This window comes from Puma concolor, chromosome B1 (assembly GCF_028749965.1).
Source record: "Puma concolor isolate L17-30 chromosome B1, mPumCon1.1.hap2, whole genome shotgun sequence".
NCBI classification, from domain to species: domain Eukaryota; kingdom Metazoa; phylum Chordata; class Mammalia; order Carnivora; family Felidae; genus Puma; species Puma concolor.
This window is the reverse complement of record NC_141670.1, coordinates 75,172,386-75,196,432: the sequence shown is the minus strand read 5'-3', so window position 1 is coordinate 75,196,432 and position 24,047 is coordinate 75,172,386.

Below are 24,047 nucleotides of genomic sequence, written 5' to 3'. Positions count from 1 at the left end.
CAAGATGAGACACTGGGAGTAGGTGGTGCTGTTGAAAAGCTTCCTTAGGGGAAATCCAAGAAGCTCGAGTAGAAAACCTGTCAGTGCAAGTGGCTAGGAGTCCAGAGTACTGAGTGGGAGGAAAAGGTTGACTTTCCCTAATCTTTCTCTTTCAGGGCATGAAACACACTCATCCAGGGCCCCCTTTGCCTGAGCAGAACATGAGTTCACATTCATTGCCCATACCCACGGTTGTATGGCCTCTACCTACTACACCTGGCTGCATGATCTCAAATTCCTACAACCCATGTCAGGCTCTAGCTTCGTCCCATGGACAAATAATCACCTTGAGCCTCCAGGATGATGGCTGTTAACTGACTGAGCCCCAACATCCCTCCCAGCACAGGCCGCTTCCTCCCTAGAAGATCTTCAACAGAAATAGCCCTGACTTCTCCCTCTCCCTAGTGGTTGTATCCAGCTCAGTCTCAGCTGCCCAGCTCACATCTCATTCCTTCATGGAAACTTCCTTGGTTGCTCTGGTTCAGCTGGGTCCTTCCTGTTCATGTTGCCATCACTCTCGTTTTGATACATCATTCATGTATTTGCTCAGTTTTTCATTCACCTCAAAACTCCTATTTAGGATTTCTCCTGAGCTGGGTACGATGATACTTCCTGGGTTACACTGAGAGCAATAGTAAACTCAGCCCCTGTTGATGCATGTATTAATTGTTGAATAGATGTTTCCAGTTTTCAATGCGTTGATGATCACCAAATAAGATAAATAAAAGCCCCAAAGGTAGGTGACATACATACAAAAAGCAGATGTGAAGCAGCTTTCAGCCCCAACTGCCAGCATTATCTCGTGTCCAACAAGGTGGTGGCTGCAAACAGAGATTTTCCATGGGGCACACCTGCTTAACTCTTTGAAGGCAGCAGATGTGTGCACACACATCCATGATCTGCTGTTTTGTGGGTCCTCCCTGGGGGCTGGAGATGCTAGAGGGACTAGAACTCTGAAGGGCAACCTTGCTTTCTGATAGGCAGCTCCCAAGAGCAAGCACAGGGAAAAGAGAAACTCTGTTACCCCATGGAAAGGCAAGACAAGGTCCAGACGCCTAAGGGATAGAAGGGGTCAAAGTTTTGATTCTTTCAGTGAAAGCCCAGGAGCCCACAGCAGGGTGGTCCAAAGTCCAGTCAAAGAGTCACACAGGGTCTTAAGAGCTCTATCAGAGAGGGAGAGGGGCTGCCTTTCCCCTGTCGGTGGGTGGGGGCTGTGTCAGCACAGAGCCTGCCTTTCCCCGCACAGCAAGATCAAACATGCTCTAAACACAACTGGTCAATCCCTGAACTTGTTCATGCCCTCAAATGCAATCAAATGTCCATTATTGTATTGCTTCCTTTTTTTTTTTTTTTAAGTTTATTTATTTTTGAGAGACAGAGAGAGAGAAAGAGTGGGTAGGGGAGGCACAGAGAGAGAGGGAAAGAGAATCCCAGAAGGCTCCACACTGTCAGTTCAGAGCCCATCGCAGGACTTGAACTCACAAACCGTGAGATCATGACCTGAGTCGAAGTCAGATGCTTAACCAAATAAGCTGCTCGGGGGCTCCTCTATTGCTTCTTAATAAAGTATCAAAACAACTACAAAGTCACATATCCACTCTTTTCTATCCTTGACTCCTGTGACCAGGAAGCCCCTTCTACATTATATCACAGGGTCAGCAAGATACAGCCAGTCCCCTCATCACTCACAAGTGCAGTATTACACCCACGGATAATTCACACTCAAAATGATGTCCCTGGGTCACCACCGGATTCTGAGAGGGTGACTGGATCAGCATGGATGAGCCACGTGGGGTAGCATTTTAGCCTTGGGTGTATTTAATTGAATCATGACTCTGAAAATGGCTTGGCCTCTTTGGCATTTGGTGAATTAACGTTGAAGCAAGCAGGCTGGCCCATGGTCAAGCCTGCTGGGCAGGCCCAGGATTACGGAACATCTGTGGAGCACTCCTCTTGTGATGATCTGTCTGTTTTTAATCCCAGCCTGGCTTCGTCCTGCCACCCAGAGATATTCAGTCTGCTCCTGCCGCTTACTGTGTGCTCAGCAAACCCAAATTCATTTTGGAGATTAAGCACAGCATAATTAAGCCTTTTAGAGGAAGGAAAACCATAAACAGCGATGCATTCCAGCCCACATTACCTGCTGCTTTAACCACTTGTGTCTCCGTCCCTTTGGCTTAGCTCCGTGAGCACTGGGAGCTGGCCTTCATGATCCTTTGGCTGTGGGATCCATCCCCATGGTGTTTTCTGGGACAACTCTTTGCCCATCGTGTTTCGCCAGCCTGGGAGCTCTCTAATCCAATAACTGGTGTCCTTGGAAGGCCATGTGAAGACAGTGACACACAAGGGAAGTGCCTGATTGAGGCAGAGGCCAGAGTGATGCGGCTGTAAGCCAAGGACAACCCAGGACTGCCCGCAAAGCGCCAGAAGCTAGGAGGAAACGAGGAAGGATTCCTTGACAGCTTTCAGAAGGAGCGTGGCCCTGCCAACACTTTGCTGTCAGACATCTAGCCTCTGGAACTGTGAGACAATACATTTCTGTCGTTTGAATCCACCCAGTGTGTGGTACTGTGGTACAGCAGCCCTAGGAAATGAACAACCACCTCCTCCTGCTTTGTTTTAAGGTTGTTTCAGAGGTAAATTTACTGTGAAACTAATGAAGCATAAGGTTCAGGCCCCTTACTTGTGCGAGCTCCTTCTAAGACCCTGTACCGCATTTTGTCTTTGTTAGGTTTGGATTATTTCTCCTAAAGAGTGTTCCCCGAATTGTATAAGATTCGGACACTGTGAGCTCTTGATCTGCTGTTGACACACAACCACCCCCCAGGAGGACCCTCGGAGGGGCCGACTGCAGTCCCTCTCAGATTGCTTTGCCGTTCCCGGCTCCCCAGGCAGCATCACCAGTCTGGAAGGCTTTGGAAATAGAGGCCAATGTTAGGTTGTTTTATCCATTTGTGGGGGCAGGGGGCTGAATTAGAGGCCCTCTTGGGGTCTCTCCAGCCAAGTGCCTCCTGGGTAACTGCAAAGAGCCACTTTCCTTTGGAGCCTCAGTGAGCAGAAGTTAACATTTCCAACAGACTGTCTTGGTCTGAGCAGAGCCAAAAAGCCTGATGGGAGAGTCGAGCCCTGGGAGAGGCCTGTCACCATTCCAGTCTGGCTGCTTCTATTGCGGGCTGTCCTGCTGCGTGGCTTCACCACCTCCACCCAAACCTGTCTTCATTCTCTACACTCAGGTCAGCAGAGATGGCGGAAATGGCCCCTCAGGCCCCATGCACACATGCACACGGGGAAATGGCCCTTGTCTCTACAGGACTTATTTCTCATCCTATCTCCCCACCTCTAAGCCAACCCTAATTCAAACCAACGTCACAAACATGTATATAGCACTTAGTCTGTACTAGGTGCTGGGCAACCCTGGATAAATGGTGCAGGGGTCCTGGGAAGGGGGAGACCTGAACATAAATGACCACGTAACACAGAAATAACACTAACGATTGTGGTAAATGTCTAAAGCGTAAGCAACGTGCTATCTGACTTCTCAAAGGGCAGTTAGTTCTGATGGGGGTGGGTGAGTGAAGTTTTAGAAGGAGGTGCTACAAGGTTTTGGTTAAAAATATGTAACATCTTCAAGATGGTGGTGTAGCCTGAACTCCCCTCTTGCTGTGGATACACTGAATCTACAGGCAAGGTTCTCCTCAAATCAGTCAATGTGATACACCACATTAACAAAGCAAAGGATAAAAATCCTATGATTACTTCAGTAGGTGCAGAAAAAACATTTGACGAAATTCAACATCCATTTGTGAAAAAAACTCTCAAGACGGAAGGTAACTCCAGATAATAAAGGCCGTAATGACAAGCCCATAGCTAACATCAGACTCAAGAGTGAAAAGCTGGAAGCTTTTCCTCTAAGATCAGGAATAGACAAGGATGTCCACTCTCTCCACTTTTATTCAACACAGTATTGGAAGTCCTACCCAGAGCAATTAGGCAAGAAAAAGATAAATAAAAGCCATCCAACTTGGAAAGGAAAAAGTAAAAATGTCACTATTTGCAAATGGCATGATTATATACATAGGAAACTGTAAAAAAAATAACCAAAAAACTGTTAAAACTAATAAATTCAGTAAAGTTGCAGGATACACAATCAACATACAAAATCTGTTGCACATATTTACACTAATGATGAACTATTAAAAAGAGAAATTAAGAAGATCATCCCATTTACAATTGTGTCAAAAAGAAAAAAATATCTACGAATAAATTTGAGGAGGTAAAAGACCTGGATGCTAAAAACTATAAGACATTGATGAAAGAAGTCAAAGATGACACAAATAAATGGAAAGACATACTGTGCTCATGGATTGGAAGAATTAATATTGTTAAAATGCCCATTCCACCCAAAGCAATCTACAGATTCAATGCAATCCTTATCATAATTCCAATGGCATTTATCACAGAAATAAAATAAACAATCCTAAAATTTGTACGGAACCACAACAGCCTCTGAATAGCCAAAGCAATCTTGAGAAACAAAAACCAAGCCTGAAGCACCATGTTCCCTGATTTCAAGCTACGTTACAAAGCTATAGTAATCAAAAGAGTATGGAATTGGCATAAAAACAGACACATATACCAATGGAACAGAACAATGATCCTAGAAATAAACCCATGCATATATGATCAATTGATTTATGACAAAGGAGCCAAGAATATACAATGGGGAAAGAATAATATCTTCAATAAATGGTGTTGGAGAAACTGGACAGCTACATGCAAAAGAAGGAAACTAGACTACTATCTCACACCATACACAAAAATTAACTCAAAATGCATTGAAGACTTGCATGTAAAACTTGAAAACATAAAATTCCTAGAAGAAAACATAGGAAATAAGCTCTTTAACATTGGTCTTGGCAAAGATTTTTTGGATCTGACTCCAAAAGTGAAGGCAACAAAAGCAAAAATTAAAAAAATGGGACTACATCAAACTAAAAACCTTCTGTACAGCAAAGAAAACCATCAGCAAAATGAAAAGGCAGCCTACTGAATGGAAGAAAATATTTGCAAATCATGTATCCAAGAAGTGGTTAATATCCAAAGTATACAAAAAACTCATATAATTCAATAGCACACACAAAAAATGTTTTTAATGGACAGAGGGTCTGAATGGACATTTTTTCAAAGAACACATACAGGTGGCCAACAGGCACATGAAAAGTTGCTCACCATCAGTAATCAACAGGGAAATGCAAATTAAAACTATAATGAGGGGCACCTGGGTGGCTCCGTTGGTTGAGCATCTGACTCTTGACTTTGGCTTAGGTCATAATCTTACAGTTTGTGGGTTCGAGCCCTGCATCGGGCTGCATGCTGACAGTGTGCAACCTGTTTGGGATTCTCTCTCTTTCTCCTTCTCTCTGTTCCCCTCCCCTGCTCACACTCTTCTGCCCCCCCCCAAAATAAATAAACAAACTTAAAAAAAAAACCACAATGAGATACCACCTCATACCTGTTAGAATGGCTATTATTAAAAGGATGAGAAATAACAAGTGTTGGAATGCTTAGGTGGTGGCTCAGTCTGACTTCAGCCTAGGTCATGATCTCACCATTCCAGAGTTCGAGCCCCGCGTGGGGCTCTGTGCTGATAGCTCAGAGCCTGGAGCCTGTTTTGGATTGTGGGTCTCCCTCTCTCTCTGCCCCACCCCCACTCACACTCTGTCTCTCTCTCTCTCTCTCTCTCTCAAAAATAAATAAACATTAAAATAATAATAATAATAAAAAGAAAGAACAAGCATTGGAGAGGATGTGGAGAAAAGAGGACCCTTGTGCACTGTTGGTGGGAATGTTAACTGGTGCAGCCACTATAGAAAACAGTATAGAGCTTCCTCAAAAAATTAAAAATAGAACTACCACACAATCCAGAAATTCCACCATTTGGTATTTCTCTGAAGAAAATAAAAACACTAACTCAAAAAGATACATGTGCCCCTATGTTCACAGCAGCATCATTTACAAAAGCCAATATATGGAATCAACCTAGCTGTCCAGTGGTGGGTGAACAAAGAGGTGATATATATATGAAATGAAATACTACTCAGCCGTAAAAAAAAAAATGAAACCTTGTCATTTGTGACGACATGGATGGACCTAGAGAGTATCATGCTGAGTGAAATAAGTCAGAGAAATACAAATACCATGTGGTTTCACTTTATATGTAGAATCTAAAGAAGAGAACAAAACTCCTAGATACGGAGACCAGAATGGTGGCTGCTGAGGGTAGGCCTGGGGGGGGGGGGGGGATGAGGGAGGAGTGAAACAGGTGAAGGAGGTCAAAAGCGACAAACTTTCAGTCATAAAATACATAAATCATGGGGTTGTAATACACATCATGGTGACTACAGTCAATATTATTATAGTACATACTTGAAAGTTGCTATGAGACTAAACCCTACAAGTTCTCATCACAAGAAAAACATTTTTTGTTGTTCTTCGTATGGTGACAACCAGTAACCAGACTTATTGTGGCGGTCATTCCACAGTGTATACAAATGTCCAATCGTTATATGGTGCACCTGAAGCTAATATAATGTTATATGTCAATTATACCTCTATTAAAACAAATTTAACAGTCAGAGCTGACAGGACTGACGAGCGGGAGAAGAGTAAGTTCCTGGAGGGGCCTGATATGAGCTGGGCTGTGAGAAAGTCCGGGGACCTAGCCAGGGTAGGCCCGGGCAGCAGGGGCCCCCACGGGCTTTGGGATGGCCGTTATTTACCAGTCAGAACCAAAGTACTGCAATATTTTAACAACCGGTTCAGCTGTGCCTGAGTTTCCCAGCTGGCCCTTAGCCCTGGAGTGGCATGAGATTTGGGCACATCAACAACACTTGATTGGCCCCTTCCCTCTGGAAATATATTTCCTTTCATTGCCCAAACAGCCTCTCACAGTTAGACTTCCCACTCTGTGTTGCAACGAAGCCACCTGCCTCGCATGAAAGAGGGCATTGTTTTCCACCTGGGCCACCCCCGGCGGGATGCATGGAAGGGCGGCTGTCCACTCGGGCCTATTGTGCATCTCGATCAGAACAGCTGAGGGGTGACAGGGCACAGGGGCCTCCTGGACACCAGTTCTGGGGCTTCGGAGAACTTAACAGTGGGTGTGGCTCGCGTCAAATAAACAACTCCCTGGGCACGGCAGATTCAGACACAGTGCTGCAGTTTTTGAAAGATATAATTATCGTTGGGAAAACCGCTCTCCCTCGAGTTCACCAACCCTTGGGGGATAGAATGTTTACAACGGGAAAAAACGTAAAGAGATTTTGTTTGCTGTGTTTTTCTTCGGTGACTTTAGCCACCCGTAATCACAGTTGTGTAAAACCAAATTCTGGTAACTATAGTCGACAAGAAGAAAGCAAAGGTGAGGGTCCCGAGTGTGGCAGGGCCAGGCCCAGGCCTGTGGGGTGGGATTGAGGGGCACAACACCCACCCTGTTAACCGCACAGCTGCACCAGGGCCCGGTGTTGCCTGGGGTGTGGCCTTGTCTTAAAAAGACCCGTTAAGACACAGATCGGCAGCCACCCCCCCCCAACCCCGGCAGAGGGATTGAGGGGGGTTTTTAAACTTAGCTGAGCATCTAACCTAGGAAGGGGACCAGGGGCATGTTAGTTTAGAAGTGAGGGCAGTGTGTGTGTGTGTGTGTGTGTGTGTGTGCATGTGTGTGCCTGTGTGCCTTTGTTTACGAGACAGAGAGAGAGAGAGAGAGAGAGGAGAAGCAGCTACTAGGCTTGATTCATCTGGGGATCTGGGGGCACCTCCAGTTGGGCCACGCTGGCCTGTCAGCCATGCCTGCTGTCTTCGCCTCGCCACACGTACGTTCTTCCGTCACCTCAACTTTTCCACTCTGACGGCAGCCAGGGAACAGCAAGTTTTATGCTTCAGGTTGTTTTGTTGTGGAAGTCCTAGAAAAACAAACATGTAGGTGCCGGGCCCGTGAAGCATCCTGTCCGCAGGGCGAGTGTCTGCGTGTCCCTGTGTGGCGCCTCCTCGGGGCCCAGAGCTGCTCCTGTGCTCACTGACGGTGGGGCCGTGGCCCCCGCGCGGCTGGCAGGTGGCCGAGGAGCCTCTCTTTCCTCTTTCTCCTTCCTTGTCATTTTTAAATCTCTCACTTTCCTCCTCACCTTCTCATGGTGTCTGTCCCAAGAGAGGAGCAAACTGCAGGCCAGAATACATAGCTAGTTGCTCACAGGAATTTTCTGCATTCTGAGCATGTTGGCAACAGGTTTTTACCTCAAAGCTTCTTACAAGAGCAGCCCCTGGGATGGAGCAGAAGGCAGTTTGGGAAGGGCAGGGGGCTGGGGGTGCCTCTGAGTGTCCCCAGCTGGGCACTCAGCTACCGCAGGTCAGGAGGAGTTCCTCGCTCGGCACTGTCCCCTCACAGACCTGCCCAGCCGCGTGTCATCTCACTCTGTCAGGCCTCGGAAATTAGGGACCATCTCACTTATATCAGGGTCATCCCACGCCAAGTCGGCAGCTACAGACAGAGGATTTCATGCAGTGTTTTCTGAAAATGATTGCGTTGTCCCAGGAGGACCACTTGAGGGACATGTGGCAGCAGGGTCAGAACCTTCCCCCCCTCCCCCCGTGCCGCTGGCCTGGTTATCATCCCAACACTGGCCCACCCAGGCGTCCCCGGTGGTCAGAGCCGAAGAGTTCTTCGGAGTTCGGATGCCCCGTCCTTCTTTGCTGTCTTCGTTGTTAAATGTATGGGGAGTGAGCACACACCAGTCATGTAGCTGTCGAGTGAAGGGCACAAGGGTAACAACTTGGGGTCAAACATACTTTGTTTCACAATGTGTCCATTCATATGAAACCCTAAGTGGGGGCGCCTGCGTGGCTCAGTCGGTTAAGCATCTGACTCTTGATTTCGGCTAGGGTCACCGTCTCACAGTTCGTGTAATCAAGCCCCGCCTCGAGCTCTGCGCCGACTGCTTGGGATTCTCTCTTTCCCTCTGTCTCTGCCCCTCCCCACCCCAAAAAATAAACTAAGAAAGAAAGAAAGAAAGAAAGAAAGAAAGAAAGAAGCCTTAAGTGGGTGGAAAACCAGCAAGAGAAAGAAGAGAGCAGCGACTATCGTGTGAGTGCATCTCCCTGTCTTCAAGGTCCATGCTCCGCCTCTCATAACCTACCAATCAGTCAATATTTCTTACGGGCTCCAGAGAACCCATTATGTGCCTAACGTTGTGCTCCAGACGATTTGGGATTGTAGGGCGTGGTCCTTTCTCCTTAAGGACTGTACGATCTTTGGAGAGAAGAGAAAGCATACATGCATAACTCATTATGGAGTTGCCTCTTCCCTGCCCCCGCCCCCTCCCCCCACCACCAAAAGCTGGTGTAAGTGGGCTCAGGGCAGTTGAGAAGGGAAGGGCGGTGGGGGCTAGGGTTCCCGGAGAAGCCTTTCAGGGATGGGCACTCTCAGTTGTTTGGCAAACAGCAGGTGCCAAGGCACAGAGAGGCAGGAGAAACAAGCAGGGTGCGGGGAGGCCTTCGCGGGTCTGGACTGGACTTCTCCATCCATTTGTTGGCTCAGGAAGGACCTGGGTCTTCCGGTGTTGAAAACCCTGCTCAGAGACCATGAGCAGGTCACTTGTTCTCAGAGCTTCAGTGTCTCATGAGCAGGAGACTGAGAGGTGATAGCGAAAGCATCTGACAAACAGGCTCGGGCACCACCCAATCAGATTTGACGCTGGCAAGCTCCCATCTTGGCCGAGCATTGACCTTTTAACTACAGGATCATTAGGAGGGGCAGGTGGCAGGGGGGTGTTCGGGGGCTCAAGGCAGCAGCTTTTATGGAAATATTTTGTTCTTTTACAGCCAGTGCAACCGCACTGGTGTGTGCCAACCAAATGTCAGCCCTGGTGTGATAATACTAATTCTGCTGGCCTTGTATGGTTGTTGTGTGGCTCAGCTGTCATAAGGTACATGGGGGCACGTTGTAAACGGTCACGGGCTATGCAAATGTAAATTGTTGTGCTACCCCTGCCATTACAGTGCGATGTGGTATAGTATGGTATGCTGTGGTGCGGAACAGAAAAGCAAGCCTCTACAATAATAGAATAATGAGAAAGGATGTTTTTTGATCATGTATAACTGATGATAGTTTATTTTATTAAAAAATACGTAGTTTAACATAAAGAGCTACACATTGAAAACTCCTGACACGTCACGTTCACGGCAAGATTACAAATAGAGAGCAAGGATCTGTGATTTACATATTTTGTATCCTCTAGACCAGTGGTTCTAAACTTGAGACCCTCCATACTCTTAAATTACTGAGGCTACTTCTGCCTCTGGAGTATGGGTTAGACAAACTTTCCCATATTCCTCTCACTAAGTACAACTAAAAACCCCAGACGTTATACATAAAGCAAACGCAAGAAAGCTCTGAAATGTGGAGATAAGATGGTAGTCTGACTAGGGATCTAGGAACCCAAGGAATGATGCAATGGCAGATCTCTGGGTTTACCTTTGGCTTCCTACTATCCCCGACTTGGAGTTGAAGAAGCTGGCAACCCAGAAACACCAATGCGTGCAGACAAGAGAAACTCCAACAGAAGTCTCCTTTTCCTAGCTAAGGCGCTGGGAGAGGGGAAACTTAGCCCGATAGGAAACTTTTAGACAATAACCACTCTACTGCAGCCCAAACCATAGCTTTACCAAAATCCATCTAGCAAAGGCCAACTGGAGAGTCCAGATTTCCACCCTCATGAGGCTGTAATGAGGCACCCCAAAACGCCCCCGTGGTGGAGTCAGAGAAGGCCAAGTAGGGAGCCAGAAGCTTCATCCCTGCCAGCCTACGATGAGCCTATAACGAACAAAATATGGGTAACTATAATGTGCTTTCCTTCTCCCCTTGAGTTGATGAAATGTACCACTTCCTCAAAAAGCACAAATAACCATAACTCACTCGATATGAAATAGATCATTTGAATAGGCTTATAACTATTACGGGAATTGAATTTGTAATTAAATAACTCCTATAAAGCAAATCTCTCTAGGTTCAGATGGTTTCCACGATCTCACTTAAAAAGGAGTTCATACAGGGGTGGCTGCGTGGCTCAGTAAGTTGAGTGTCCCACTTTTGATTTCGGCTCAGGTCACGATCTCGAGTTTAGTGGGATTCAGCCCTGCATCGGGCTACTGCAGTAAGTAAGCACAGAGCCTGCTTGGGATTCTCTCTCTCCCCTTTGTCTGCCCCCCTCCTGCTCATGTACTCTCTCTCTCTCCCTAAATAAATAAACTTAAAAAAAAAAAGAGTTAATACAAATGATGCACTGTCTCTTCCAGAAAACAACAAGAGCGAACCCTCCCCAATTCATTTTATGAAACTAATATTACCCTGATACCCAAACCAGACAAAGACAGTATAAAAAAAATTTCAGACCAATATCCTTCATGAATATAGATGCAAAAACCCTTTACAAAATGTTATCAAACAGAATTTAGCAATATATAAAAAGAATTATACACCATGATCAAGTGGGATTTATTCCAGGGATAGAAGCCTGGTTCAGTTTTTGAAAGTCAATCAATGTAATCCATCATATTAACAGCTAAAGAAGAAAAAATCATATGATCATATCAATCAATGTAGCAAAAGCATTGGACAAAATTCAACATTTATTCATGATAAAGACTCTTGGGAAAATAGGAACACAAACAAATGTCCTCAACTTGATAAAGAACAGGTACAAAAAACCTATAGCTGACATTATACTTAATGGTAAAAGACTGAATGCTTTCCCTTAAGATTAGAAACAAGGCAAGGATGTGCACTCACACCACTCTTACTCAACTGACTGGATGTTTCAGCCACTATAATAAGTCAAGAAAAGGAAATAAATGACATACAAATTGCTCTGTGAAAGACCCTGTTGAGAGGGTAAAAGACAGCTATGGAATGGGAAAAAATATTTGCAAACCACATATCCAACAAAGGACTATTATCTATAATATGTAAAGAACTCTTAATTAGCGCGTGGGTGAAAGACATGAAGAGACATTTCATCAAAGAAGAAATACAGATAACAAATAATCACATCAAAAAAAAATGTTCAGCAGCACTAACCACTAGGGAAATGCAGACCCAAAATACAATGAGCCATCGCTACAAACATATCAGAATGCATAAATTAAAAATATTAACAACAATAAATGCTAGTAGAGATATAGTCAAAGATACTGGATCACTTAGCCAGTGGGAACATAAAATGATACAGCCAGTCCGGAAAACAATTTGGCAGTTTCTTTAGAAACTTAACATGAGAGGTGCCCGGGTGACTCAGTCTAGTGAGCAGCCAACTCTTGATTTTGGCACAGGTCATGATCCCAGTGTCCTCGGATTGGGCCCCAAGTTGGGCTCCATGCCAAGCATGGAGACTGCTTAAGATCCCCTCTCTCTCTTTCCCTCCCTCTGCCCCTCTCCCCTGCTAGCTGTCTTGTGCGCTCTCGCTCTCTCTCAAATAATAAAAACAAACAACAAACAAACAAATGAACATGCAACTACCATACGACCCAGCAGTTATTCTCCCGGGTTTACCTCCTCCATTTATCCCGAAGAAACCAAGACTTAAATTCACACAAAAACCCATAGGGCAATGTATACGGCAGCTTTATTTGTAATAGCCAAAACTCGAAAGCAGCCTAGATGTCCTTCAGTGAATGAGTGGCTAGATAAACTACAGTACAGCAATAAAAAAGAGGAATAAACTTTTAATGTACGTGAAAGCCTGGATTAATCTCTAAAAAATTATGCTGAATGATAAAATTATGGAAATGTAGAACGGACTAAGGAAGCCAGCAGTCAAGGAAAGGGTAGGTGAGAGAAAAGTGGCTGTGTTTGTAAAGGGACGACTGCTGGATCCTAGTGGAGATGGAAATGTTCTGAATCTTGACTGTATCAATGTCGCTGTCCTGGTGTGATATTGTACTACAGTTTTGCCAGATGTTGCCCTTGTTCCTCAGGACACCGAGTGACAAACACCTGATACTTCTGTGTGTTATTTCTTTGTATAAGTATTCACAATTATCTCAATAAAAACAACTTAAACAATTATTGAAGACAACAAATAACTTGATTATTTGGGTTATACCTATTGAGATTTTCCATATTAAAAATGAAACAGAGACATTTAAAATTTTTAACTCGTTTGAAAATAACAATAACAAACCTCATGCATACTAATGCAAAATATCATATTTTATAAAAGTAACTATATTTTCCAAAACAAAGGAAAGGTAGTGAGAGAAGTGTTCAGATCTCTGTAGTGTTTGGCTTAACAGAAGACAGGCTTAATAGAAGACTCCTAATGTGCTTTTGCATTCTATCTCTTGCAATATGTTGTTTTAATTGAAGTATATGAAGACAATCCAGGCTCACTTTGATGTGTTATTGGAAAAGAGAAGAATATTTTAATAACCTTTTCAAATAATTGTAGATGTTCTTTATATTCTACCTAAAAACTTGACAAGTGATCTTTTTTTTTTAAAAATGTTTATTTTTGAAAGAGAGAGCGCACGCGGGGGAGGGGCAGAGAGAGAGGGAGACGGAATCAGAATCTGGGTCCGTGCTGGCAGCAAAGAGCCTGATGTGGGGCTCAAACTCAAGCATGGCAAGATCATGAACTGAGCTGAAGTTGGATGCTTAACCTTGTGGGTTTTTTTGTTTTTTTAAGTTTATTTATTTACTATGAGTGAGTGAGAGAGAGAGAGAGAGAGCAGGGGAGGGGCAGAGAGGGAGAGAAAATCCTAAGGAGGCCCCATCCTGCCAGCGCGGAGCCCAATGTGGGGCTTGAACCCACAAACTATGAGATCATGAACTGAGCCCAAACTGAGTCAAACCCTTAACTGACTGAGCCACCCAGGCACCCCTACAAGTGATCGTTTTTTGAAGATTAGTTGCAATGTGGAATCTGAAAGTATGTCAATCAGCTTTTCATACTTTGTTATATTAAAAGGCATTAATCTACCTTGCACTTTGAAAGAATCCATGCTTGACTTTTGGCCTCATGGAGCCCCCAGAAGGTCTCTGAAAACACCAGGGGTTTCTGGAGCATGCTTGAGGACCATGGCCTGAGAGTTCTTAGTCTGAGGCCTTATCTAGGTACCTAATAAATGCATTCATTTGATAATGGAGTATCGAAACCCTTGGTTCAAAAGACTGCCCAGAGCCCAGGCAGATACAATGATTGGAAGTAGAGAAGAACCTCCCCCAGAGAAGGGGAAGTATCTGCTACATGTGTAGCAAACACGTACAGTGTAGAAGGTACGGCCCTTGCCCCTCCCGTGCCTGAGCAGGTGGCCCTGTGTTAATGTGTGTGCCATGATGCTGGAGTGAACCCTCAAAGAGGAAGGAGATACCCTGTGATACACCAGCCTATTAGGTAACATTTCAAACACCTTTAGTAGACATTTCATTCTCTTTTTATGGATGAAGATACTGAATGATTGAAACGGCTTACGCAGGGAAGCAGAATGGGGACCAGGTGCCAGAACTCCTGACCCTCTTCCCCACCCATATCCCCAGCAGAGCAATGAATAGCCCCTTTTAGTGCCTGTTAACCAGCTTATGTGTACTTAGCTTTTCTCTCAGCAGAGCATAATGGTTCCACCATGAATCCAAACCAATGAAACAAAGAGTTCTTTCCCTTTCACAGTGAATAGTAACCCAGGAGAACTCACTGCCACAAGTTATTATTACAGCAAATAACTAAGCGAAGATAAAAACAAGATCAGACACTTGTCCGAATAGGGAAAACCATGACAAGCTTTTAAAGCCATTTGCTTTGAAGCAGTAAAATGGTCACTAACTCAAATCTGGGAAGACATCTCCGTAAGAGATGATTAGGTATTTTTTGTGTGTTGTTCTCCCTTTGTAGGGAAAGGTTTGCCTCTTATTCTGAAGCACTCTGGGAAAAATCTAAGAAGAGATTAGCTGCAAAACTGTTACGAAGGCTCTGATAGGTTTTTACTTATAACTCCAGGCAACAGGACCCCCTTTGTATTCTCCAGTTTGTCCCTGCAGATCTTGGTTGCAGGGTGACGTGATGGTCTGTTTCCCTGAGAGTTTCTCTCCCAGAGAACTCCTGGTAGGTAGGGGCTGTGCTTAGTCACTGAGCACCCCTGGTGCCAGCACAGTGAGTCACACATTGTTAGTGCTCAACTATTTGTTGAACTAACAAGTCACATTTAGCCAGCTAGCTGTTGAGCCATTGTTAAGTAGCTAGAGAGGAGCTGGTCATTTCAGACTGTTCTCGAATTCTAAGGAAAATGTCCTAGGATTCCACTCAGGGGGAAATTCAGTTGTGTGAGGTGTCGCTTTTTTGGATTTCCTCAGTTTTTATTTTTAGTTAATTTAGTTTAATTTGTTACGCAAAAGGACTTCTGGCATCAAAATCATGTTTTGTTTTGTTTTGTTTTTTAATTTTGTAAAATGTGTATTTTTGAGAGAGAGGGAGGGAGAGAGAGAGAGAGAGGGAGAAAGGCAGAGCATGAGCCAGGGGAGGGGCAGAGAGAGAGGGAGACACAAAATCCAAAACAGACTCCAAGGCTGCCAGCTGTCAGCAGAGCCTGATGCGGGTTCAAACTCACGAACCGCGAGATCATGACCTGAACCGAAGTCGGTCGCTTAACCGACTGAGCCACCCAGGCACCCCCAAAATCATGTTTTAAAGCGCCTCTCCTCTTTCTGTGCTCAGGACCTCACTTCAGGCACAAGGAGCAGGCTTGAGTGCCACAGAATCCGAAATAATTTGGACAGACATTTTTTAAAACCAGAAATTGTCTTCTTGGCGTCATGCTAGGTCAGAAGCCAAAGGTTCCAGTCCCTTGAGGCATCTTGGAAATATCTGCATGCATCGTACTTCTACTGATAGAAAAATGAGGATGTGACTTTGTTGTCCTGTACATTTTCTTTAAGTTCTCGTGGGTTTTGTGAGTATAGGCATGCTTTAGAAGAGCTCTTAAATTCACTTCCAACACATGTAAGTATAACAACAATAAAAACTCTATATAATAAAACATTTCCAAGCCCCAGCTGGTGGCCGACTTAAAATAGCAATTACACAGTCCTCATGTTTGACATAATGAGATTTGATTCATGTTTGGAATCCCTGAGGGATGTATGAATAGAGGATTTCACTATGGTTTGCAGCTGTTATCAGGAGGGATATATATCATAGCAACAAGATTTTTAGTTCAAGTTGACTTCATTCATTTATTTTTTTCACTCATTAGATAGTTAGAACCACTAAAAATGATTTTTTAAACAAGCGCTTGTACATTCACTGCTATATATCAGGCACTGTTCTAGGTACCTAACTAATATTGCATCCTTCGATCTCCCAACAACCATATACCAAGGTATTTTATTTGTCCCTGCCGAGGGTGTATAGTCTTTTGAGAAAGGCAAACACTTAAACAGATATGTATAGAACAATATGGTGGGTGTAGTGCTTGAGCTGTTCCAAGAGAATTATGGGGACACCAGAGAGAGACACGCGATTCAATTTCCCATAACACTGGGGTTGAGGGGAAGGTAAAGACTACTTGAGCTAAGTCATCATTTCTTCTTTCGTGTATAATTACTTAAACTTTTATGGTTTGACAATATTATTTAATATTTTATAACATATATAATACATGCCACCATGTTCAGTGTATTTCTAAGTGTTACTGTATTAGGCTTTAAAATATATCCATTTTCTTCTGAAAATATGGACTAAACCTGGCTTCTGCTGCTTTGAGCAATCTGTTGTTTAAATCTGAGTGGAGAGAGCCATGAGCTTTACTCTTTGAGAAATACGAACAGGTGATGATTCAGTGAATTATTAAAAAGCAAATTTAGAAAACTTAAGGTGGGATACCTTCAAAATTTGCAAAATGGTGCTCAGTCTGAATTCAAAATTCAGTTGTGTTTTGTTTGACTCTATAATGTTTGCAGAACACTTGAGGCAATGTTGAAACATCAAGAACTTTCACATAAAAATTGGTGGATTTCTCACTGAAACTAAGATTTCTGATTTCCCTTAGGAAGAAATGGAATATTAGGTAAACTTAGGGCAAGATTTTGGCTTGGGCAACAATCTGCTGGCCCCAAGCAGCAACTGTTTTCTCAGGATATGATGTGTTGGTCTCAAAAGGATGATTAGTTGGGATTGGGGGTAGGCACTAGAAGCAGAGGATTTGTATGTATGGGGTGACCCACAAACGTTTCCATGAGGTAGGAGTGTAAACTTTGAGAGTTAATAGGAGTAAAAGATGAGCTTAGAGAGGTCAAAATGGGCCAGATTCTGGCAAGCTTTGAGTGTGATGCTAAGGTACTTGAACTGGATCCTGTAGCTCGTGAGCAGACATTCAGGTTTTAAGCAGGGGATTCATGTAGTCAGATTTCTATTCCAGACAGATCATTCTGTTAGTAAATGGTGGGGAAAATCAAGGGCACCCAATCTAAACGTTGGAGTCTAGTTAAAAAGCTGTTGCAATTAGGGATACCTGGGTGGCTCAGTCAGTTAAGTATCCAACTCTTAGTTTTGGCTCAGGTCATGATCCCACAGCTTTGTGGGTCAAGCCCCACATTGGGCTCTACAGGGACAGTGCAGACCCTGCTTGGGTCTCCCTCTCTCTTTGCCCCTCCCCTACTCACGCTGTCTCTGTCTCTCTCAAAATAAATAAACTTAAAAAAAAAATTCTAGGAGGGCCTGGGTGGCTCAGTCAGTTGAGCACCCAACTTCAGCCCAGGTCATGATCTTGTAGTTCGTTAGTTCGAGCCCCACATCAGGCTATCTGCTGTCAGCACGAGCCCATTTCTGATGCTCTGTCCCCCGCCCCGTCCCTCCCCTGCTTGTATGTGCGCTCTCTCTCTCAAAAAATAAGCAAAAAAAAAAGCTGTTGCAGTTATCTAGGATAGATATAGAGAGGCTAGAACAGTAGGGGTAGGGGAAAATACACAAAAGACTTGAGATGTATAAAGAAGTATTGAAAAAGTTCAAGGATTTATATAATATGGAGCAAGAGGATGAAGAAGCAGGTGAAGATAACTCCTATGATTCTAACCACTGGGTGGGCCGTGGTGCCATTTAGGGTAGGAGGAGATCACAGAAGAAAGAGCAATGTGGAAGGGAAGATAATGCTCATTTCCAGGCCTGTGGAGTTTGGGTGTCTGTGTGGATGGCCACATAGAGATGTCCAACAGGGAGGTAGATGTAGATGCTGTCATAGTCCATTTGGATAGGTAGAGCAAAAATACTACGCACTGGATGCCATAAACAACAAACATTTATTTTTCCCAGTTCTGGAGGCTGGAAGGTCCAAGATCGAAGCCTGGCAATGTCTGTGTCTGGTGAGACCCCACTTCCTGGTATGTAGAAGGCTGTCCTCTAGCTATGCCCTCCTGTGGAAGAAGAGGCTAAGGCGCTCTCTGGGATCTCTTTTCAAGGGGCACTAACCCCATTCATGATGGCCCCACCCTCATAACTTAGTCACCTCCCCAAGGCCACAACTTCTAGCTCCACTGCATCAGAGGTTAGGTTTCAACATAGAATTTGGGGTGGGACACAAACACAGTCTGCAGCAGGAGTCTAAGGCTCAAAGATTGTTTCTCCCCTTCTCTTCCCTCCTGGAGGTAATCACCAAGATCCTAAATTTTTGTGGGTTTTATATACTTTTATCACATTTCATTATCACTAAACAATATGTTGCTTTTGGGGGAGGGTTGTATAAGTGCTATAGTACTGTCTTCTTTTGTGACAGCCTTGGTGTTCATGCAGTTTTTTTTTTGTTTGTTTTTTCTTTTTTTTAATTTTTTTTAACGTTTTTATTTATTTTTGAGACAGAGAGAGACAGAGCATGAACGGGGGAGGGGCAGAGAGAGAGGGAGACACAGGATCGGAAGCAGGCTCCAGGCTCCGAGCCGTCAGCCCAGAGCCCGACGCGGGGCTCGAACTCACGGACCGTGAGATTGTGACCTGAGCCGAAGTCGGACGCTTAACCGACTGAGCCACCCAGGCGCCCCCAGTTTTTCAATATTATGCCTGTGAGTTTCATCCATGTAGATACTTGTACCTGCGGTTCGTTCTTTTGCCATTCGGTAGTCCTTTGTCCGGGGCAGTTTCTCCGTTCTCCTGTCAGCAGACACCTGGATGTTTCTGGGTTTGGGCTGCAAGGAACAGTTGTCTTTATAGACCTTCTTATCTGTGTATTTGATGAACATCTAAGCCTAGGGATGTACCTAAAATTGGAATGGCTGGACTGTATTGTGTGGGCAGCTGCACTCTTTCCCGAAGGCTTTGTGCTGATTTATAATCCCACTTGGAGTCGCCATCTTTTCTTTAAGTTAAGAATGTTGGTTTTCTTGTATAGAAACCTATATTCATTAAATAGTTTTTCGTAGAAAAACATCCCTTGTTCTAATACAAGATTATTAGCCCACATCATGAGCCCACTTCAGATGCTTGTGACGAAAAAACATGGTTATTTTTAGCATCCTTCCTTCACTTGCTTTAACTTTTCCATTCCACCTTCTTGCCCCCTTTGAATTCATTATTTCCATTTTCCCTTTCATTCAGAAGGCCAAAGCGCTCCGCTTTATACTTTTTAGGCCCTGTTCCCTTTTCCTACTCTTCGTACCCATCCCCCCCTACCCCCATTCTCTGCCATGGACACTTGAGGAAGGGCCACCTAAATTCCATATCCTGACGTTCCCTGAGGATTCGTGGGCAGGAGCAAAATTCTCACCATCAGAAAAGCAAACGAGGGCAGGACACTGGTGGCCTCTGGAAAATCCCACCGTTGAGCTCCCTTTGACCCAAGTGCAGCTTGTGTCATCAGTATAATTAGCCTCTGGGGACTGGCGGATATTGGGTCTGTTGAACTCCCTGTCTGTTTCCTGAGCGGAAAGGTAAATAGCGCTGGGACCTACTCAGTGTTTCCTAGGGATTATTTATGAATACAGCAGGACAGTCTGCAAATAGAAACATTGCACTGTGAGGTGTCCCAAGGTGAGTAGAGCAGGGCCTGCTCTGCTCTTTGCTAGAAACAGGCAGCGATGGCTTCAACAGAAAGAACAGACCAGAGCCTGGTTCCTCGTGGGGCAGAGGGAAAGCGAGCCACTTCCACTTGGCCAGAGAGTGTCAGGAGGGCTGCAGAGGCCCTGAGGCCCCCCAGCAAGGGCTGGGTCCCCAATTAGGGCTGCAAATGCTTTCGTTGGCTCCCAGGATCTTGGCTCTGGGCTGCATGACCCACCTTTGTAATTTAGCCTCTGGGGCATTTCTGGAGTGAGGGGGCTTCTCTCTGAACAGTATCTGTATTGCAGCAAGGGGAGTTGCCCTGGGAGGGGTTGTCAGAGCTTCGTTCCCAGATCTTCTTCACTTTCCCTGCACAGTGCAATGACCTGAGCAGTTTGAAAAAAAGCCCAATACCTGGGTCCCACCCTCAGAGATTCTGATGTAATGATGTAATGATGTAATGTAAATCCTGGGCATCGGGATTTGTCAGTGCTCTCCAGATGATTCCAGTGTGCAGCCAAAGCTGAGAAGCGTTGCCCAAGTTGAAAGGTGAACTTTCAGGGATATCGAAGGACCATCCATTGTTTTCTATTTTGCTGTAATAACTACCATGTATTAAAACCCATTGTATGCCAGACAAGGTGCTAAACTCTGAACATGCATTAGCTCACAATGGTTAGCCCTGGGTCAATGGTAAGTAAACAAAGGCTCAGAGAGGTTAAGGGATTTGCCCAAGTTTACACAGTGGAGTTGGAATTTAAATTCTGCTCTTTCTGATTTCGCTGCTTGTGCTCTAGGCACTTTACCACGCTACCCCTGGTAACTTCTTCTCTGGAGAAATATCAGGGAGGGTTTGGAGAATGACAGCCCTTTCATTCGAAGGTTCAAGTTAGCATGATTAAAAACATGAATGAGGGAGAGACAGAAGAATGCAAGGGAGTGAGGTAAGAAGAGGGAGTTACCCAATTTGAATTTGGGATCAAAATGCCTTCTACAATGAGGTCTTTCTTTGTGCAGCCCAGAGGAACCACAGTCATCCGCACAATCTGGGGGCCCAGACTGCTGTGGGGAGGGGCAGGCCTGGGCAGGGCTCTGACTCAGCTTTGATGACAGAGACAAAGGCTCTCTCCAGCCAGCAAAGTCCATCAGACAGACCCCTTGGTTTGGGTTCCTGGGATGGGCACAGCGGGCCCTAAAGACCCTGGAGATGCTGCAGGGCACAGTCAGGTCAGCCAGGGAGACAGAGAGGAGAAAGCAAAGGAACTGGCAATGAGATTTTAATTGTTCTTACCACCTGTTTTTTTGTGTGTATTAGTTTTATGATGAGAAAAATCAATACTGAAAATATTAACTATCATGTGAGCATTAATTCTACAACCTGTTGTACTTGAATTAACAATCTCTCCAAAGGCACTTCCTGTAGACTGAGAATGTATTTCAAAAACCACAACTATACAGCCTAAGGCTATTTATTAGCATGTAGACCATTTGGTCACCTAATTTATATTCAATTTGGGGCACATAAATGGTAGGAATACTGATTTTCTTCTTTTTGAGCCCAGAGTCTCTACTCCTATAACCACTTCCCAAATTGTGACAATTTTCCCTTCTTCCCATCACCACGATTTAAGATAATGATGTCCGGGGGCGCCTGCGTGGCGCAGTCGGTTAAGCGTCCGACTTCAGCCAGGTCACGATCTCGCGGTCCGTGAGTTCGAGCCCCGCGTCCGGCTCTGGGCTGATGGCTCGGAGCCTGGAGCCTGTTTCCGATTCTGTGTCTCCCTCTCTCTCTGCCCCTCCCCCGTTCATGCTCTGTCTCTCTCTGTCCCAAAAATAAATAAACGTTGAAAAAAAAAAAAAAAAGATAATGATGTCGGGGCACTTGGGTGGCTCAGTAGGTTCAGTGTCCGACTTTGGCTCAGGTCATGATCTTAAGGTTCGTGGGTTTGAGCCCTGAGTCGGGCTCACTGCTATCACCCTCTTTTTCTGCCCTTCCCCCACTTGTGTTCTCTCTCAAAAATAGACATTAAAAAAAAAAAAAGATAATGATGGAAACATAATGTGTAACAGGCTTTCTCTGGGATGAATCCAGAGTAGCCAGGCCATTTCCCATATGGTCATTTCCTTCCCGTGGCTTCTGTGCTGCCACCTTTTTAGCTTGAGCCAGAGATTGTCACTTCCTGATCTTGTGAGACAGAGATGCAGCTGGATCTTTCTTTCCCTATGTTAGGTCTGGAACATTATATAAAGACACCTGTATGGAACGGCTGCTTTCTTGCCAAGAAGTTGTGTGTTTTTTTGATTTTTGGTTTTTGTTTTTTAAGATTTTTGTTTTTAAGTAAACTCTACACCCAACGTGGGTTATGAGAACTTATAACCTGAGGTCAAGAGTCTCATGCTCTACTGACTGAGCCAGCCAGACGCCCAGGAGGTGGTTTTCTTGTCATATTCTTACCCCTTTGGCTCTGAGATTGTTACCCCAGACACAACTCCCCACACCCATCATGGTGGTGCATTTGGATGTTTATTTTGGAAATCCAAAATGTCCCAAGGAGTTGGCCTGCTGTTTCTCATTAAGTATACCAATTGCCTGGAACAACTTTTATGGAAAGCCTACCAAAGTCTTTCTCATTACATCACAGAAGATCAGAGACTTAGTTCATAATACCCAAAACACTGTTTGGTTTTACTGTAATGATTCTCTCAAGTACCTCAATCATCTAGGTCATTGAAAAAAGATCTCAGAAAGAGTGTGTCTTATCTTAAGAAGTCTGACTTAGACATTCTGAATGCAAGTGTGTGTGTTCATGCACACATTCATGCACAAGCACACAAAGGCACAGAAGAGTGAAGATGGTTGTATTGATGCTAATGCAATGGGCAGCCATGGTCACAGGGTCTGAGCCAGGCTTTTCTGGAGTCAGCATCGTGTTGAGCAGCAAACCTGTTTCTCCCCTCTCCATCAATGGAATGTACCGACCAGTGGGATGGTAAATTCCTAGAAGTGTTCATTCTTGGCTGCATGGAATGAAGGGCTGGTTCTCTTTGGCCTCTTACCAGCCTTCTGATTCATGATCTTTCTGCTAGGAGGGCAGTTAAAGCTGGATATTAAATATGCTAAACTCTGGACACGGAAACCCTGGGTAATTATCGGAAGAAATCCTTTCTCTTTTGGTTGGCTTTTCCCTAGAGAGGCATAAAATTGTTGAGAAATGGGGATACTTTGGAGGAGATACTTTCATTACCACAAGTAGACTCTCAGGCTTGAAGGTGAGACAAACTTACCTCTAATAGGCCACATATTGGAGAGCAGAGGAGGGGCAGAGAGAGAGGCAGAGAGAGAATCCTAAGCAGGATCCGCACGGTCGTTGCAGGGCCCAATGTGAACTCACGAACTGTGAGACCATGACCTGAGCTGAAATCAAGAGTTGACACTTAACTGACTGAGCCACCCAGGCACCCCTAATTTATTTTTTTTTTAATGTGTTTAGAGCACTGACTTAATTTTAGTTTTTATAAGTTTTTTAAAAATTTTATTTATTTATTTTGAGACAGGGAGAGAATGAGCAGGGGAGGAAGAGAGAGAGTCCCAAGCAGGCTCTGTGCTGTCAGCACAGAGCCCAACTCAGGGCTCCATCCCACCAACTGTAGATCATGGCCTGAACCAAAATCAAGAGTCAGATGCTTAACCAACTGAGCCACCCAGGTACCTCCCTTTTTTTTTTTTTCTTTTCTTTTCTTTTTTAAATGTTCTTTTTTAATTTTTTTTAATGTTTATTTATTTTTGAGACAGAGATAGAGCATGAGTGGGAGAGGGGGAGAGAAAGAGAGACAGACAGACAGACAGACAGACAGAATCTGAAGGAGACTCCAGGCTCTGAGCTGTCAACACAGAGCCTGATGTGGGGCTTGAACTCATGGACCGTGAGATCATGACCTGAGCTGAAG